The sequence below is a fragment of the Brassica napus genome, chromosome C7, assembly GCF_020379485.1.
Source record: "Brassica napus cultivar Da-Ae chromosome C7, Da-Ae, whole genome shotgun sequence".
Taxonomy (NCBI): domain Eukaryota; kingdom Viridiplantae; phylum Streptophyta; class Magnoliopsida; order Brassicales; family Brassicaceae; genus Brassica; species Brassica napus.
This window is the reverse complement of record NC_063450.1, coordinates 45,055,320-45,061,022: the sequence shown is the minus strand read 5'-3', so window position 1 is coordinate 45,061,022 and position 5,703 is coordinate 45,055,320. Positions and strand designations below refer to the sequence as shown.

The following is a 5,703-nucleotide window of genomic DNA, read 5'->3' as shown; positions in this document are numbered from 1 at the left end:
CTAGAAGCAAACCAAAAATCGAAAGGCCATGCATGCCTAAACATATTAGTGAACAAACATATATATTAATAAATTTGTTAACAAAAATAACTCCGCGCTTTCAAAGCGCTTGTTACTATCCTAGTGGAAGATTATTTCTTCGATATTTTAAGAAAAAAGTTTCCTCTATGATTTTAATAAAAATGAGTGTGATAAATTTATTTTATATATTATTCATTTTTATTCCATTAATTCACTTTTATTTTTACCATTTAAAGTCAGAGAAATTTTATGTTTACCACTTTCATGGTACCAATTTTCATCTTTACCACCACTAAAGGTATATTTTCAAAAATACATTCTTCATTAAGTGGCAAAAGACTCTTATACACTTGTTATCTATATATATAATAAATCATTATTTAAATAAATAAAAAATAAAAAATAAAAAAATATTTTTTTTATGTTTTCGAATTATACTTTTCAAATTCGAACTTTTTTATAATTTTTTTTTGAATTTTTTAAAAATAGAAAATTTCAAAATTTCTTTTTGAAAATCAAAAATTATGTTTGAAACTATTTTTTTAATTTTTTTATATTTTTAAGTATTTATTTATATATTTATTAGAATCATAAATTTCACATTTCAAAAATCCTGCCCCACCCTCAACTCTAAACCCTAAGTCTAAATTAGTTAAACCTAGCGGTATAAGTGTCTTTTACCCTTTATTAAAAGTGAAGGTAGAAATGATTAGTGGAAACATGAAAAGTGTTACTATAAATGTGGTATCTGTGAGAATTTCCTTTTAAAGTCTTGTTAAAACATAATAATTTCTAAGAAAAAGTTTGTGATTTTATTGATATTAAAATTGAAACTTTCATTAAAACCTTTCTAAGGAGTAGTGAATTGGGTGAAATAAGGGTTTCTTGAAGGAGATCATCGTCGTCCCAAGAATCTCGATAAGTATCCAGATTTTCAATGGAGTTCAATAAAGCCGACATACACAGCTCCTTTCTCCATTCCTCCAGATGTGGAAATCCAATGTAGTCCGCGTATTTATCGCTATACTGTAAACACCATGTATAGTAAAGAAATAAACAAATATTTAGATGAATATTATCATAATGATCGATCTCTGGCCAAAAAGAATGTGAAACTGCGTACATTGAAATCGCAGATGTCGTGAGTGTTGCGTTTAGGGATTCCGGCGGCTTCTCTGGCGAGGTAGAACTCGGAGATTGATTGCATCATTTCATCAAAGGAAGGAAGTGAAGTCTTGCCTGACAAAAGCTTTGCGATCCATTTCGCTTGGGATTCGAAGAATGGAAACCCTATCAACTGCAAAATCTCGTAACATCAACGTTGAGTTAACCGGAGATTGATTGATTGATAATCATATACTATATGATTAGGTTTGTGTTTAGCGGACTAAAAGCATTGTATTACCTTTCGAGGGATTCCGACAAAGGAGAGAGGAGAGAGGAAAGGTGAGAACGTGTGTTCGAAGAGTGGGCCAACTCTATTATCATCAACCTCAACTCTTCCTTTACTCTCAAGAAATGGGAACTTGTACCAATACCTAACCAAGTGGGCACACATTTATTCGTTTCTTAAACCAACAAAAATAATTTGTTAAACAATTCATTTGTTCTTAAAAGATATCCACGTTTTAGAAAAAAATTATTTCAAAAATATATTTTACATGTTCAATACATACATTAGTTAATGTAAAATTTAAAAACAATAATTGTGCTTATTTAAATTTTATTTGTTAAAAATTATGAAAAGTATTTAATATAAAAAATAATACATTGATAATCAATATTTAAAATATTTTTAATACTTGTGAAGACTCTATAACATACATTTAAAAAAAAACGGATGAAGTATATGTTTATATGTTTTATCTGTTTTTATACATTTCCAAAAAACATATTAAATTTTGATAATAAATTTATTATTTTCTGTATTTACCAATTTTAAATAATTTTTGACCAATAATATTTCATTAAATTCAGTTAATTTTTAAAAATTTGTAATATCATTATTATCTAATAAAAAATATCTAAAAACTTAAAACATGTAACTTTTAAAAAGAAAAGTTTTTGTAAAACAATTTTTAGGATCATAGCGATTAGAAAACACTTACGGAAAATGTTTATTCTAAGTTCATAACAAATGTTTATTTTAAATGGAATTTATATATGTTAACTTTTCCTTTTTGGAATGAATCTATCGGTGTCGGTTGACTCGGTCCCAAGAAATAGGGATAAGAAAAAGACTTTGTCGTGGAAAGAAATTTTAACAAGATTTGTAGTCCACTCATGTTGATATATACTCTTAACATTTAAAATTAATAATACTTCAACTCTGTTGAAACATAACATAGAAAAATATATATGCCAATAATTTGATGCTATATATATTAGATATTATGGCCATATATTTCAATTTCTACGAATGTTATAAAGGATATCAATAATGTATATTTATAGTTCACTAAGCGGTTTTTACTAATCAAAATGTAGTATATTCGAAAATATAAATGATATATACTTATATAATAAGAATTATTTGTCCCGCATTATATATATTTCGTTGATTCTTCTAGTATATAATTATATTTTAAAGGCCACAAATACGTTTTGAACTTTTTATAACATAGTTCAAAAACTAAGTTACCATGATGTAAAAGAATGGAAAATAAATTTACCCGGTACAATACAAAAAGGTGTCAGCAACAATACAAGACCCATCAACGAAAATGACCCGTCCGTCTTCCTCTAGAGATTCAATCTACAACCATTCGAATATATGAACAATCTTTAATAATGTATATTGGATATACAGGGCCGGTTCAGTATTGTTAGGAGTTCTAGGGCAAAAAAAGAATTTTACCTTCTAAAATTTATATTAAATAATGTTTAATATATTTTTAAAATTTAATCAGTAATATTTTATATATTTTGTAATGAAAATAAAATTATATACATATCAAATAATTTTGTGCCCTTTTTAATTTTATTTATTATATTTATAATTTTTTTATATATACAAATATGGATTTATAAAAAAATTGGACCTCTTAATTATTATTATACGGAGGACACAAGCTTGCGTTCGAGGCGGTCGCACCGCTTGTCCTCCTTGTTAGCCAACCCTGTGTATATATATATGAAATTAACATGGTAATGGTGAGTGTACCTCACGATGAAGATGGAAGTTATGATGTTTTGAAATGACTTTAGCCAAGCCAGGAGGAACGTCAAGTGATTTGGCACTTAGATGAACTTCCTTTGCAACTTCCACAAGCTCTATAGATATGTCTTGTCCACTCATCGAGCAACCAACGACCACCACCACCTAACATTTATCATAATGCATCATACATTATACAACATGTGCGTCATTAATTATTACATATGTATCATCAAATTTTATCTATTAATTATCATCACCTCATCACGAAAAGGATCAGGCACCCTGTAGATATATGGCTATGAAGTTGCTTCCTCTTCCACAAATCTATTCCTAAAACAACACCATCCTTTTTCGAACTTTCTGATATGAAAACTAATTTCTCAACAGAAAATTTTGAGTATTAAATTTGCATGGACTCCAAATAATTTGAATTCCTCCTGTCTATATCTAGGAATCATACACGGTGTAGCATTATATAAACAATGATCAATTCACACACATATATACCTTTAATGGAAGGCAATCTAGGATAAGAGTAATGGCCAGAGGCAACAACAACAGCATCAAACACTTCTTCAATAACCTCACCAGTTTTCTTCTCTACACTTTTCACCATCCATCTCTTCATATTATCATCAACATCTTTATCATCATCCACCATCCCCACAAACTCAACCCTAACATTAAACCTTATCATCTCTCTCAACCCAAACACCTCACCAAAATCTTTAAGATACAACCAAAGCTCCTCATGACCGGGAAATCTCCTAGTGTCTCTTCCTTCCTTAACAGTGATCGGAAATCAGAGAAACCCATTACCTCTCTCGGAGAAATCAACCTCAAGGATCGGATGAGTAAATGCTGCTATGGACTTTTAGGGTTTTAGTTATTCCCAATGGATCTTCTTCTTCCACGTTTGGTTGGTATAGCCATTGCCCTCCTACGTCGTCGTTTTGCTCCATCACCACCACTTTATTGAGCTCTCTCGCGGACACTAACCCTGATGGTCCTGCGCCTATCACACATACCGTCTTTGATTGGCTCTTAATTGGCTCTGATATTACTAACACCATCTTTGTTGGTGGTCGGAGGTAGAATGATTATGATTATGATGTTGATTTTGTTTGTCGTGGTCTTACACTCTCATGGCTCATGGGGCATTCTATAAATAGTTGATTGTTTTCTGTATGTAAGATTTTTTTTTTATTTTGTATTGGATTATTATTGCATTAAAATTCAAGTTTTCTAAAAATAAGATATACACCCTAAGTAAAAGAAGAATTATAAGATATACAGTTGCTACTGTTAATTATATACACTCCAAGCAAAATGTGTTTACATTTTTCTGTATATAAATTATAGTTAGTAATCTTATTTTATTTAAAATCTATGAAAAGAAACTTTAAACAAAATAATAAATTTATAGAGCTAAAACTTCAAATATTTAAATATTATTAATAGACATATCTAGATTAGTGTTTATATTATATCATTTTTATATAATTACATTATTATCATTTTTTGAAAATCCTTTGAAAAACTCTATTTTTATATATTACTATATTTTAACTAATCAGTTTTGCTTTATTTTGTTTGATTAATTTACTACTGAACTATATTTGTATAATACAGTTTTTTTAAATTAATAAAATATTTATACAATATACTCAAATCAAGTCACATTTTTCTATCTTGGTTAGATTCACAATGATTCAGTTTTATTACACTGAATTATCCACATTAATTGTAGGGGATGATACTTAAAATCACAATTATCCATTTTTGCAGTATCTACATTTGCGTATAATACATTTTATATTATGCTATCCTATATGTAACTGATCCCTTATAAGAAAATTTATGTTCATTATTATATATAAGTTTACTATATACTCCAAAATAAAATGAGGCATATAGCTAGGTAGCATCCAAAGTTTAATATTATTAATTCTATTTGTGGATATCGAGATTCAATATTTTTTGTGCACGGTATCTAAGCAATAATTGAAGAAAGCCTTTTGTCAAAAAAGAAGAAGATTTCTTTCTATTTTCTTTTAATAAACGGAAAAGCAAACTAACTGGAAAATGAAATATTCCAGATTGGTGATAGGTAACAAGATGACACGTAAATTTGCTGAAGTCACCATTTCATTGACCTTCTCAGATATTCTAAAATGATGTTACTTTTATCCTCTTGTAAATATGTTTTGGTTAAGAAGCATAGACATTAGTTTACCAAAAAAGCACAGGAATTTAAATAAAACATAAATGCGTTTAAATTTTTATATAATTTTTTTATTTAAGAACATTTTTAACTAATAACAAAATACTAAAGTTTTAATAGTCACATCATATTACATAAATATAAATTTTGCATAAGAACTTGAGAAAAATCAATTGAACTGAAACTATTTAGAAACTTTTAAAATATCTTATTCCTTCCGTTTCATGATATATGTTATTTTCAAAGATTTATTTTGTTTCAAAATATAAGATGTTTTACATAGCTATATACAAAAGAA

The 5,703-nt window shown here is 28.1% G+C and overlaps 1 pseudogene; it reads right to left on the bottom strand.

Annotated features, from left to right (window-relative positions):
- Nucleotides 1-763: 763 nt before the first annotated feature.
- Nucleotides 764-4,516, bottom strand: LOC106428050 (annotated as a pseudogene).
- Between the last annotated feature and the right edge of the window lie 1,187 nt (nt 4,517-5,703).